A 15116-nucleotide genomic window follows, 5' to 3' on the forward strand; every position below is an offset into this window, starting at 1 on the left:
TGCTTTTGCTTCTCCTTTGCCTTCTGCCATTTTGTGAGGCTTCCCCAGCCATATGGAACTGTAAGTCAATTAAACCCGTTTCCTTTATAAATTACCTAGTCTCAGGTATTTCTTTATTAGCAGTGTGAGAATGGACTAATATAGTAAATTGGTACCATCACAAGCCTGGAGACTTAGGATGAAAAAATTTTTCATAGGCCAGCCCAGGGCCTTATTGCTTTATGCAGTCTTGGGACTTGGTGCTCTGCATCCCAGCCATGGCTAAAAGGGGACAATGTAGAGCTCAGACTGTTGCTTTAGAGGGTGCAAGCCCCAAACTTTGGTGGCTTACACATGGTGTTGGGCTTGTGGGTGCAAAGAAGTCAAGAACTGAGGTTTGGGAATCTCTGCCTAGGTTTCAGAAGATGTGCGAAAATGCCTGAATGTCCAGACAGAGGTATGCTGCAGGAGTTCAGCCCTCACGGAGAACCTCTTGCTAGGGCAGTGTGGAAGGGAAATGTGGGGTGTGAGCCCCCACACAGAGTCCCCCCTGGGCATTGTCTAGTGGATCTGTGAGAAGAGGGCCACCGTCCTCCAGACCCTAGAATGGTAGATCCACCAACAGCTTGCACCATGTCCTGGAAAAGCCAAAGGCACTCAGTGCCAGCCTGTGAAAGCAGTAAGGAGTGGGGCTGTACCCTCTACCTTGCAAAATCACAATGGTGGAGCTGCGCAAGACCATGGAAACCCACCTCTTGCATCAGCAAGACCTGGATGTGAGATACGGAGTCAAGGGAGTCATTTGGGAGCTTTAAGATTTGACTGCCCCACTGGATCTCAGACTTGCATGAAGCCTGTAGGCCTCTTCATTTGGGCCAATTTCTCCTATTTGGAACAGCTGTATTTTCTGAATGACTGTACCCCCATTGTATTTAGGAAGTAGTTAACTTGCTTTTGATTATACAGGCTTATAGGCAGAAAGGACTTGGCTTGTCTCAGATGAGACTTTGGACTGTGGACTTTTGAGTTAATGCTGAAATGAGTTAAGACTTTGGGGGACTGTTGGGAAGGCATGATTGGTTTTGAAATGTGAGGACATGAGGGGCTCACATTTGGGAGAGGCCAGAGGTGGAACAATATGGTTTGGCTCTGTCTCCACCCAAATCTCATGTTGAATTGTAGCTCCCATGATTCCCACATGTTGTGGGAGGAATCTGGTGGGAGATACTTGAATCATGGGAGTGGTTACCCCCATGCTGCTGTTCTTGTGATAGTAAGTCTCATGAGAGCCGATGTTTTATAAAGGGGCATTATCCTGCACAAGCTCTCTTTCCTGCCTCCATGTAAGATGTCACTTTCCTCCTCCTTTGCCTTCCACCATGATTGTGAGGCCTCCGCAGTCATGTGGAACTGTGAGTCAATTAAATCTCTTTCCTTTATAATTACCCAGTCTTGGGTATGTCTTTACTAGCAGTGTGAGAATGGACTAATACAGGGACCAATAAAAGCAAAGCAGATTGGACAAACAAAGTGTCTTGAGGCACCTAGAATCTCCAGCTATGCTAATTGGGAGGAACATCTCCAACATAAGACCAGTCTAGCAAGACTAGGAGAGGTGATTCTTTTATGTAAGGTACTGAAGCCCACAGAGTCAAGGAAAATGAATAGGAAAATATATATCAAATAAAAGATAAGATAAATCTCTAGAAGCCAACCTTGATGAAATGGAGACATAGAATTTACTCTATAGGCAGTTCAAAAGAACAGTAATAAAGATGCTCACTGAGGTGTGGAGCACAACACATGAGCCAACTGAACGTTAAAATGGAGATAGGAAATATTGGAAAACACCAAATAGGAATTATTGAGCTGAAGAATATAATAATAACAATTCAAAAGAGGGGTTCAACAGCCAAGTAGAACAAGCAGAAGATGGATTGATGAACTAGCAAACAGGTCATTGGAAATCATCCAATCTGGGGTGGGGGCAAAAGGAAGCATTGTTAAGAATCACTGGGCTGTGGCCCAGTTGGCCCTCAGAGGTAAAGGCAGGGTGGGCCCTCACTGGGGCAGCTGGAGGAGCATGGACTGCCCCACAGGCAGGTAGGTGATGTTCTCAGAGTATGAGAGCTGGTATGCAATGTCTCGCAGCTTCCAGCTTACACAGCTCAATCAGGCTGTCCCCGCCGTGGCCAGTGAGTTGGGGATCAGCTCTGCTGTCTTGGAGTTGCCATTGGCAGAGATGATGGCTGCCTTTTTCTGATGCTCAGCCTTTTCCACCACAAATCTGGCCCTCTCTGCTTCCTGCTAAGCCAATTGTTTGGCTTCCACCGCTTCTGTGAACTCCTTCCCAAAGGTCAGAGGTGTCAAGGACATGCCATCCAAAGGTGGCTGCTTGCCCAAAGGTGGGTGGATGAGCCCAAAGATGACCTGTAAGGTCATCACTCACCTGCCTGGAGACCAGCTCTCTTTGGGTGATCAGTTCTCCTGCATCAAAGTGAGCCACCACTGACTTGAGGGTCTTGGTAGTGATGGATGGCAGCACACAGTCATTGTAGTCCTCTCTGATGCTGGTGAAGATGTGAGCAAACTGGCTAGCAACAGGCCAGAAGAGGATATAAAGTGTGATGTTGACATTCTGTAAGTCTTTGCTACCAGTGATGACTGGCACATTACGTGGTCAAGAACGTCAGTTAAAGAAAATTGGTTTCTGTACCCATGGCATGAGAAAGTGAGTCCCTTCCTGTACCACAATGTCCTGTATGCCACAGAATCAGTCAAAGATGGCAGCTCTGTGTCCAGCATCCACACTGTATAAGGCAGAGTTCACCACGCCTCCTACAACAGCTATAAGGCCAGGCCAAACTTGCTAATAGACTCAAACACGCTGGCAGCCATGTTTCCTTCTGCTGGACCCTCTCACACCTGCTTCCACTCTGACCACATTTTTATATATTTTTGTTTCTACTTAGGGGTATTTTTTCCTTTAGTTTGAAGAACTCCTTTTAGTATGTCTTGTAAGGCATGTCTAAATGCCAAAATGAAGAACCCAAAGCACATGATCATCTGAGTAGAAGCAGAAAATTTTTTTTGACAAATTCAATATCCCTTTATGTTAAAAACTCTCAAAAAACTAGGTATAGAATAAATGTACCCCAATACAATAAAAACCATGTATGATAAGGCCACAGCTAATATCAGACTCAACAGTGAAATGCTGAAATCTTCTTTTTTTCTTTTTCTTTTCTTTTTTTTTTTTTTTTTTTTTTTTGAGACGGAGTCTCGCTCTGTCACCCAGGCTGAAGTGCAGTGGCGCAATCTCAGCTCACTGCAAGCTCCGCCTCCCGGGTTCACGCCATTCTCCTGCCTCAGCCTCTCCGAGTAGCTAGGACTACAGGCGCCCGCCACCACACCCGGCTAATTTTTTGTATTTTTAGTAGAGATGGGGTTTCACCGTGGTCTTGATCTCCTGACCTCGTGATCCGCCCGCCTCGGCCTCCCAAAGTGCTGAGATTACAAGCGTGAGCCACCGCGCCCGGCCGAAATGCTGAAATCTTGTCCTTAAAGTCAGCAACAAGAATGCCCAATCTTGCCACTTATATTCAACATAGCACTTGAAATCCTAGCCAGAGCATTTAGGCAAGAATAAGCTAAAGACATCATATATGAAAAGAAGAAGTGAAATTATCTCTGTTTGCTGATGACATGATCTTATATGTAGAAAGCCCTAAAAGCTCCACCAAAAAAACTGTTAGAACTGCTAAACAAATTTGTAGGTCACAAAATCAAAATACAAAAATCACTGGTATTTCTACACATTAATAATGAGCTATTTTAAAAAGAAATGGAAAATAACAATCCTATTTACAATAACATAAGAAATACTTATGAGCAAATTTAGCTAAGTAGGTGAAAGATGTGTTTATTGAAAATTATAAAACGTTGATTAAAAAATTGAAGACATAGATAAATAAAAATATATCCCATGGTCAGGTTATATTGGTAGAATGTTCATATTACCTAAAGTAATCTATAGATTCCACGCAAAACCTATCAAAATTGCAATGTTATTTTCACAGAAATATAAAAAATAATCCTTAAGTTCATATGGAAGCAGAAAGACTCTGAATACTCAAAGCAATTTTGAACAAAAAGAGCAAAGCTTGAGCATCACATTTCTTGATTTCAAAATACACTATAAAGCTATTATAAATCAGAAAAGCATGGGACTGGCATAAAAACAAACACATAGACCAGTAGAACAGAATCAAAAGCCCAGAAATAAACCTAAGTATTTATAAATTGATTTTCAACAGAAGTGGCGAGAACACATAATGAGGGAAAGAGAATGTCTTTAATATGTGATGTTGGGAAAACTTGATATCCACATGCAAAAGAATAAAACTGTGCTGTTTCACACCATATACAAACATCAACTCAAATTGGATAAAATATAGACTTAAATATAAGACTTGAAACTGTAAAGTTCCTCAAAGAAAACATGGAGAAACAACTCCACGATATTAGTCTGGGCAATGATATCTTGGCTAGGACTCCGAAAGTATAGGCAACAAAAGCAAAAAGAGACAAATTAAATTGCATCAAAGTAAAAAGCTCTTGCATAACAAAGGAAACAACAGAGTGAGGAGACAACTCATGGATTGGGAGAAAATATATGCAAATCATGTCTGATAAAGAGCTAGTATCAAAAATAAGGAATTCAAACAACTTAACAGCAAAAATACTAATAACCCAATTTCAAAATAGGCAAGTGATCTGAACAGATAATTCTCAAAAAAAGATATGAATCGCTAACATATATGAAAAAATGTGCAACATCACTAATCATTAAAGACATGGAAATTAAAACCACATGAGATATCACCTCACATCTATTAGAATGGCTATTATAAAAAAGATGAATGATAATAAGTGTTATATTTCAAAGTTATTCTCCAACTCTTCATTCTCCACATTAGAATGTGGAGAAAAGGGAACCCTTGTACACTGTTGGTGGAAATGTATATTTGTACAGCTATTTTGGGAGATAGTTTGATGGTTCCTCAATAAGCTAAAACTGGAATTACCATATGATCCAGCAATCCCACTTCTGGGTATATATTCAAAGGAATTGAAATCCATATATGAAGGAGATATCTGCATTCTCATGTGGATTTCAGCATTACTCAGAATAGCCAAGATACGGATGCAACCAAAGTACCTGCCATCAATGGCTAGATGGGTAAAGAAAATGTGAGAGAGATATATATATACACACAATATATATGATATATATAATATAATATATGCACAATGGCATGTTACACAGCCGAAAAAAGGAAGGGAATTATGTTATTTGTGATAATATGGATGGAACTGGAGCACATTATGCTAAATGAAATAAGCCAGGCACAGAAAGATAAATATTTTACAAATTCACTTACATGAGGAATCTAGAAGAGTCAATCTCATAGAAAGAGAAAGTAGATTACCAGGAATCGGGGAGAGATGGGGAAAGAGAAGATGTTGGTCAAAGGATAAAAAACTTCAGTTAGACTGGAAGAATAAGTTTTAGTGATCTATTGCACTGCAGGGTGACCACAGTTAATGATGATGTATTTTATATTTCAAAATTGCTTAAATAGTATAATTTTAACATCTCATCACACATATAAAAATAAGTTGGGGAGGTGATGGATATGTTAGTTGACTTGATTGGCTCTTTCTATAATGTATACATAGATATAACAACACAATGTATCTTACAAATATACACAGTTATGTGTTAATTACAAATAAACATAAAAATAAAAGAATATATGTACTTTCCCTTACCTATTATGTCCTCCCTATTAGGCACAGCCCACATTTGTTTTCTTCCTATAAACAGTTTTTGACTATGATAGTTTTCATTTATCTCAAATTTTCACTGATTTATAGAACTTACTATCTATCTACCTCTGTATCACCCCACTGAGTTCTCAATTCTATAGTTTGTCATCTAGATAAATGTTCATGTATATGTATGTGGATGTGAGGATGTGCGTATGTGTGTGTGTGTGTGTGTGTGTGTATGTGTGTGTGTATTTTGTATATATTAGCCTTATAGCCCCACTCATGTTATCTCTTTAAGAAAAAGCATCACTGGCCGGGCGCGGTGGCTCACGCCTGCAATCCCAGCACTTTGGGAGGCCGAGACCGGCGGTTCACGAGGTCAGGAGATTGAGACCATCCTGGCTAACACGGTGAAACCCCACCTCTACTAAAAATACAAAAAATTAGCCAGGCGCGGTGGCAGGCGCCTGCAGTCCCAGCTACTCGAGAGGCTGAGGCAGGAGAATGGCGTGAACCCGGGAGGCGGAGCTTGCAGTGGGCCAAGGTCGGGCCACTGCACTCCAGCCTGGGCGACAGAGCGAGACTCTGTCTCAAAAAAAAAGAAAAAAGAAAAAGCATCACGTTTCTACATTATGAAACTGAAGTATAATTTTTTTTTTTTTTGAACGGAGTCTCGCTCTGTCGCCCAGGCTGGAGTGCAGTGGCGTGATCTCGAAGTATAATTTATATACAGTAAAAAAATCAGAAATTAAAGATACCATTCTCTCAGTGTTTGCAAAGTCTAAAAAAAGTTTAGCTCATATCAGTGCTCAATAATAATTGATCATTGATCTATTAATATTGATAAAGAAAAATCAGAAAAATTACACAAGGCACACAAAATGTATCTACCATGTAATGGAATCGGGAAAAACAGCTGTTATTTTCTCAATTTTGGTAAAGGGAAAACTTGAAGATATTGGTGACTTAATTTTCAAAATATTTTGTTCCATATTCCTGTTTGCTTCAAAAATATTAAAAAAATCCCTGTCAGTATATCAACTCTCCACTTTCCATATATTCAAGTAGCCTGATGACAAATCCTGTAATTCTTAGAATTGAAACAAAGTCTAAAAAGGCCTTCATTGAGATGCTGAAGGCACTATGATCCCTGATAAACTGGCATGCACAAACACAAAAGGCATGAAAGTCATTCAAATGGAACAGGCATAAAGGTTACAGTAGGTATTTTCTCTTCATTCTTGATATGAAACTTGCCACTTTTTCTTCATTGTCATTTTGATTGAGAGAATGCCTTCTTAGTTGTTTGGTTGACTCTTGACCTATTTTTAAATTCACATTGTAATCTAGATTTATGTTACTTGGGAGTGGTGGCTAGAGTTGAAGTCTGATGTAATGATAACATCTCAAGATGAACATTTTTCTACATCAAGTTATTGTAGCTTTAAGTGGTCACCTGCCAGAAGCCACAGGGAGATTCAACACACCTGAGGATTCTTTCCAATACTTGATAATTTAATTTTTTTAAACAAAATATTTTGCATGGAAAATAAAAAAAGCATCACATTTAAAATTGGAAAGCTGCGTTCTGTTCTTGAAATAGACACAAACTGATTGTAGAATTCGGAACAAGTCATTTAATCCGGAGAGTCCTTAGAAAACTCACATGCAGAAGAAGAGGGAATGAGGTTGATGATGGCTTTGTGTTTTTGGCCATATATTTATGATTTAGATTAGTCTTTTTACCTAGGGTACACAAACCACTTGTAGAGATCATATTTTTAGATGGGAATGATATAACCCTCCGAAATTGAAATAAAATGTTTCCTACTTAAGCAAGCTTATTTTACTTTAGTTGCATTAAAAGAACATAATAAAAATATGATTCTATGAACAAGAGAAAGAACAAAGGAGCTGAGACTATAAAACTTACTATGAGGCAATAAATGTGTTTTTCCCCCTCAAATATGGGAATTCCTCTCGTTTAGAAACCTCACAGATGTTTTAAAATGAGAAAAAAATGGAAGAGCACTTTTGTTCTCCTTTAGGATAATTTTTCAGGTCATAGCCTTATTAGGGTAATTTGGAGATGTTAAAGTTGGCATTAAACGTAGACAATGCTGAGTTGAATCCATCCCATGTATGTATCCCACCAATGTCAGTTTGCTTCTAAAATGTCCAATTATCAAGTATTTTCCCTTATCAAGTACTTTCTGTCTTAATTTAGTAATGAAGTTCCTGAAAGCCCCAAATTCGAAATGATCCTTTTCATACTTACTCATTTTCTAAAGGAATTAGCAAATTGACCTTGAAGTAGGTTTTTTTAAAGGATGCCTCTCAATCATACTTTATCTTTTGCTTTTCCAAAGGCCTAGCAACTGACTTTTGAGGGAGCAGCTGGTGGGGGCAGAGTCGGGGTGTGGAAAGGGAGAGGAAAAAGTAGAGTGAAAGAATGCAAAGGTGTGTATAGACTGAATGTAGAGTTGAAGGAGAGGATGTGTTTAAGAACAAAATGTGCACGAACCAGTGTGTGTGAGAGGTATGGTGAAGTGGTGTTGATCACAGATGGAGCCTTTAATCTACCACTCCTCTCAAAACCAGAAACCCATTCCTAGCAGCTCAAAAACATAGTGAAGCTACCCTTAAAACACACATGCCAACATTTCATAATGTACAATCTACTGTCACTTTTTGCCTTTCAACAACTTTCTTTGCCTTGGAGTTTTCTGACCTTTAGGATTGATCACCACACTTTATGGCTTCTGTGTTTTCTGGGGATCAGAAAAATTGTTACATGTCATTACTCTACATCTTATTAGGGCTGCTGATATTTCAGAAAATCCCAATTGTCCTTTAGATCAACAATACAACACATGGTTCTGATTGTATTATGGCAAATCTTCCATTCTCTGTGTAAATAAAATGTATGAATATAACAGGCAAGAAATAAAAAATGTAAGTCCATCTGTCAGATATTAAAAATCCTACATAATATAAGATGGTTCTGCTTAAGAAATTAATGCTTAGGTTTTCACATTATAAACAAGCATTGCTTTTTTATGAGCACAGATTGTTTCAAATAGTAACTCATGAAGAAAGGAAACAAAAATAATATATGATACAGTAACACTTTTTCATCTTTTAATAATTAATAATTTTAAGGTATAATACATCCTGGAGGCTTTGAAAGTATTTTCAGTACATTTAAGTGATTATTAAGACAAAAGTAGAATTATTGGAATTTTTGTTTTCCTTGTTGTATAACTAAGCCTATCAACTACTCTCAACTGTGAAAAAAATTGTATGTGGATATAAATTTGAAAACTGAATGGAAAATGTGTGTGATTTCTTAAATGATATGTAGGTCAGATACTTTGCATTTTACATTGGTCTTCTCCCATGTCTGATGATATGACTGCTTTTCAGATATCAGTAACATCTGCTGCTTCTAGCCACAGAGTGGCTCATGACAGCTGCGTGATGCTGCCCTAGAATTCATGCCAAACCAGTCCCCTTTGAATATCAGTAGACCACCTGGGTACCCAGCTGCAATATATGGCATCTCCTGCTCTTTCACAGATGCCAGCAATACATAAAAAGAACTTGAGTGGAAAAGAAAACCTGGTAGCTCAGAAAAAGTTTTCCTTCAGTCTCTCCATCTGTAAATGTCCACCTCTCCTAACTGGAGTTACAGAATTTCAGTTTCAATTAAATTTCCTGTGTAATTTGTAAAGTGGTCATGTGTGTCCCAAATATAGAGAATTGTGAAATTGTGATAAATTTGAGGAAATAGGACAACCTGTCTCCTCCCAAGAATTTTTTCTAAGATCCTGGCTGGCATATATTCAGCAAATATATATTAGCCAATTACTTTGTGTGTTGTCAAGCACAATGCTGGGCTCTGGGGCATAGAAAAAGAATAATAATAATACATAGCTCTCTAGTAGCTTACAGGCCAGTCTAGTTGTGAATGTCAAAACTGGGCATATTAAAGTTAAAGTCTAGTCATCAGTTTGCATTTGACAGTGAAATAAATAAATAAACAGTCTCTCATGCCTACAAGAAGGGGACTTGAGAAGTTCTCACCCCCACCATCATCATAGACAGGATGACTTTCTCCTGGCTTTTAATCAGCTAGAGTCATTTTGTTTCTAGTCAAGAACCTAAGACATTATTTTTTAAAGCTGTAAGTTTTGCTTCAAATAAGTACTTTCCCTAGGGGGCATATCTAAAATTCTAATGCTGTCAATGGAAAATATGAGTACCTCTCAAAACTCACCTTACAGGCACTTTTTTTTTTTTTGCTATATAGTGTTTGGCAAGAACCAACGTGAAACACCTAAAAATATCCACGTTAACGTCACCTCAAGTACTTATTCAAGAAACCCACAAACCTCCTAAGAAGGAAATTAACACTCTACTTTTGACAGTTTTTTAATTAAAAAAATTAATTGGTAATAGTCAATGAAGGTTACATTACACTTTAGAAGAGTAAATAAATAACCATGAAATAGCAACATTTGGCATATTACCTTGCTAACTTATCAGTCACAAACAAGGAGAGTGGAGTGCAAAGTTTACTTCTCTAGATTTGATGCTTAAAGACCAGTAAAGATAATTTCCTTGGTACATAGTACTTCAAAATGTTATTCTTGTGAAATTTAAAAGTTGCTCCATAGAGAACATCAAATGCTCATTCAAATGCTTGTTGAAGAAGCTGTGATTAATCCAAAATTTTCACCTGTTATCAAGCTCCATATAAATTCCACCTTCTCTGAAAATAATCTCTTGCCTCCACTTTCCTTGAGATCAAAAAGAGCTGACCTGATTTTCTACTCATTTCTACCTTGAAATGTCTCAAATATCCTTAGTTTCTTCTTTCCATTTTAGGAAAGAAAGTCAATCCTCTTCTCTAAAGTTCACCCTTGCCCTTGGTCTCCTGAACTTGTATTAAGGGAGCACTAGACTTGAAGTCAGGAGATGTGAGTTTGATGTTTAGCCCTGCCAATTTCTAGGCACATGACAATTTATCTGAGGCTCAGAACCTTCAACTATAGAATAAGATGATAATAAGAACTCATCCAGAGTGTTCTGGTAAGGACATAGTAAAATAATGAGTGTGAAACTGCAATGTAAACTAAGTGTTACACAGATATTCTTTATTGCTATACCATTTGTCCAATATCTGTAGGTATTTATCTCATCAATTATCCCTTCCTTTTTCTTTTTAGATATCACCTCATATTTAAAAATACTTCCTTATTCATTTTTAGATATTTTACCTATATAAAATATGATAGATGATATTTTATTTTAAATTTATGATAAAATGAAATGATAGAAAATACAAAATAATTACTTTGTTCATATTTAACCTTAAAGTTACTATGATTTTTCCTTCTTATTTGCTGGCAAATGTCTTAAAAATATTTTTCCCCCACTACATGTTTTCACAATCCAATTATCTTAACATCTTATATTCCACTATCTTGACTCCATCATCTGAAACTGCTCATGAAACTTTTTATGAGCTTACATTATTCTTACTTCCTGACTTCTCTGTAGCATTTGACACTGTTGACAATCACCATAACTTTCTAAGTTTTTGTGACATTTTATTTGTTCTTCACTGACAGTTTTGACTTAGCAATCACTTTTTCTTCTTTCTCCCACCCCTAAAGTAGGTGCTACCTAAGGACATGCCTTGCTCTTTTGCTCTCCCTATTTTCTTCCTTGGCAAATTAATCAATCCTCATACACCCATTTAATTCTTCATCCTTTGCCTCAACTCTGCAACACATTTCCAACTGCTCCTGGTACATCTTTAACTTTCCATAACTTTATAGAATCAAGAGCTTCCATTTTGTTCCCCAAATATGAAAAGAAATCTTGCAGTTACTGAGGCCTTCTCTTGTAGGGTCAGAGAAATGATCAAGGAGCAGTAGTCTTTCAGGTCTAATTACTATCCAAATAGACCATTATAGGATTAGTGTGAGACACAGTACGCTTAAAGTTTTGTGCAGATTTTTATCTTAATTTAGGAATACCATAAGTTATGATGTTTTTCTCAAATACAAATAGCTTTTATTAGCCAATTAATAATATGGAATATAAAGTTGGTTGACCAACTAAAATATAGGATTTTAAAAAGTAAATACAGAATTTGGTTTACCAATTAAAATAGACAAAAAAATATTTTGGTCAGGGATCACATATTACTAGGCTATGGAGTAAGTAAGTAAGTGGGAAAATGTTGCCAGAACTTTGATGATAGAGTAGGGCATGCAGAAGTATACTATCACATGCAGGTGTATCATGGTGGCAGTACAGAAATGCTAATAATTCCAAACCAAAAATGTTTATTTCAATTTTGGCATATTTGCAGTGTAATCACATGGTTAGCCTGACAATTATAAAACATTTTTAGAATTTTTAATGCATCAAATTTGGAATTTTGAAAATGTTGTAAATATTGTTTGGTTGAATATAATTTAAGGGTAGTATTGAAAATCAACAGCTAGCTTTTCAATTGTACTTAATTTCTCAGTAGTAATTAAGTATTGGTACTTACTACTCAATTTTTTACAGTTGGATGAAATTCTCCCCTCAACATTATCTCACACACTCAGAGTCAGTCCTAGTATCTAGAATCTGTTATTGCAGAAATTGTTCAGTCTTATTTAAATAAATCTCATAATTGGTTTCCTTTTTTAACTACATTTCTGGTTGACTAGAACAACAGTAAAACGATTGGTAGTCATGTACTGAAGATAGACATCACCAAGTGTGACAATATAATCATAGCTTAAGATGTTGCACATTTATTGCAGTCGTTACCATAGAGATTTAAATTTGGCTCTTTAATAAAAAATACATAGATTTGATTTTGAATGCATTAATTTTGACGAGCAAGGTGCAGTAGGTTTCCTAACTGAACATATACAAAAACAACAGATTTGGAATTTTGTCCTAGATGTCTTTAAGGGATCAGATATAGGTATATAAAAATAATAGGTTCAATTTACTGAATTTTTAATAAATACTTTATTAATCCTGCCATTTAAATCTTAGTTTTATAAGATACACATGTAATGCTTTAGTAATACTTCATTCATGTAATCTTCCATAGGGAAAACAAAAGGCGGGAAATCAGATGTTCTACTCTAAACTTAGATATGCCTCAAAGAACGAAGTAGGAATGTATTAGTCTGTTCCCATGTTGCTAATAAAGACATGCCCAAGAGTGGGTAAATTATAAAGGAAAGAGGTTTAATTGACTCACGGTTCAGCATGGCTGGGAAGGCCTTAGGAAATGTACACTCATGGTGGAAGGGGAAGCAAACACGTCCTTCTTCACACGGTAGCAGCAAGAAGCACCCAGCAAAAGGGGAAAAAGCCCTTTGTAAAACCATCAGATCTTGTGAGAATCACTCACCATCATGAGAACAGCAGCACTCAACTAACCACCCCCATGATTAAATTACCTCCCACCAGATCCCTCCAACATGTGGGGATTATGGGAACTACAATTCAAGATGAGATTTGGGCGAGGACACACACAAATCATATCATTCCACCCCTTCCAAATCTCATGTCATCACATTTCAAAAGCAATCATGCATTCCCAATGAGGAGGCATCTTAACTCATTTCAGCATTAACTCAAAATCTGAACCTATTTCAGCATTAACTCAAAAGTCCACAGTCCGACAGGGCCTGGTGATTCCTGCCTTTAATGCCAGCACTTTGGGAGGTAATGGTGGGTGGATCACCTGAGGTCAGGAGTTCAAGACCAGCCTGGCCAATATGGTGAAGATGCAGATGTTGCATTTTCCATTTCTACTCAAAATACAAAAATTAACCAGATGTGGTGGCCCACACCTGTAGTCCCAGCTACTTGGGAGGCTGAGGCATGAGAACTGCTTGAACCCAGGAAGAGGAGGTTGCAGTGAGCTGAGATTGTGCCACTGTACTCCAGCCTGCACAACAGAGTGAGACTCCATCAAAAAAAAAAAAAAGAAAGAAAACAAAAGAGAAAAGAGAAAAGAAGAGAAGAGAAGAGAAAAGAAAAGAAAAGAAAAGAAAAGAAAAGAAAAGAAAAGAAAAGAAAAGAAAAGCATCCACAGCCCACAGTCTCATCTGAGACAAGGCAAGTCCTTTCTGCCTATGAGCCTGCAAAATCAAAAGCAATTAGTTACCTCCTAGATACAACAGGGGTACAGGCATTGGGTAAATACACCCATTCCAAAGGGGAGAAATTGGCCAAAACAAAGAAGCTACAGGCCCAACGCAAGTCCAAAATCCAATAGGGCAGTCATTAAACCTTAAGGTTACAGAGTGATCTTCTTCGACTCCATGTCTCACATCCAGGTCACACTGATACAAGAGGTGGGCTCCCATGGCCTTGGGTAGCTCCATCCATGTGGCTTTGTAGGGGACAGTCCCTCTCCTGTCAGCTTTCATGGGTTGGGGCTGAATGTCTGTGGTTTTTCCAGGTACACAGTGCAAGCTGTTGGTGGAGCTACCATTCTGGGGTCTGGAGGACTGTAGTCCTCTTCTCAAAGATCCACTAGACAATATCCAGGGGGGACTCTATGTGGGGGCTTGCACCCCACATTTCTATTTCACACTGCCCTAGCAAGAGGGTCTCCATGAGGGCTCCACTCCTGCAGCATACCTCTGCCTGGACATCCAGGCATTTCCACACATCCTCTGAAACCTAGGCAGAGATCCCCCAACCTCAATTCTTGACTTCTGTGAACCCACAGGTCTAACACCATGTGGAAGTGCCAAGGCTTGGGGCTTGCACCCCCTAAAACAATGGCCTGAACTGTATATTGATTCCTTTTACCCATAGCTAGAGCATCTGGGATGCAGGGCACCAAGTCCCAAGGCTGCACACAGGCAAGGAGGACCTAGGCTCAGCTCACTAAACTACTTTTCCTTCCTAGGCCTTCAGGCCTGTGATGGGAAGGGCTGCTGTGAAGGTCTCTGACATGCCCTGGAAACCTTTTCCCCATTGTCTTGGTGGTTAATATTTGGCTCCTTGTTACTTATGCAAACTTCTGCAACAGGCTTGAATTTCTCCACAGAAAATGGGTTTTTCTTTTCTATTGCATCAACAGGCTGCAAATTTTCCAAACTTTTGTGCTCTGCTTCGTCTTAAATGGTTTGCTGCTTAGAAATTTATTCTGTCAGATACCTTAAATTGTCTCTCTCAAGTTCAAGGTTCCACAGATCTTTAGGGCATGCACAAAATGCTGCTGCTCTCTTTGCATAGCAAGAGTGACCTTTACTGCAGTT

General features: G+C 38.3%; 1 protein-coding gene and 1 pseudogene across 13 annotated transcripts in view; both read right to left on the reverse strand.

Annotated features, from left to right (window-relative positions):
• GALNT13 (polypeptide N-acetylgalactosaminyltransferase 13) overlaps window positions 1–15116 on the reverse strand; it is a 613915-nt gene that overhangs the window by 184839 nt on the left and 413960 nt on the right. The gene's annotated exons all lie outside the window — the stretch shown is intronic.
• Window positions 1975–3016, reverse strand: LOC129489471 (prohibitin 1-like; annotated as a pseudogene).

The sequence above is a fragment of the Symphalangus syndactylus genome, chromosome 9, assembly GCF_028878055.3.
Source record: "Symphalangus syndactylus isolate Jambi chromosome 9, NHGRI_mSymSyn1-v2.1_pri, whole genome shotgun sequence".
NCBI lineage: Eukaryota > Metazoa > Chordata > Mammalia > Primates > Hylobatidae > Symphalangus > Symphalangus syndactylus.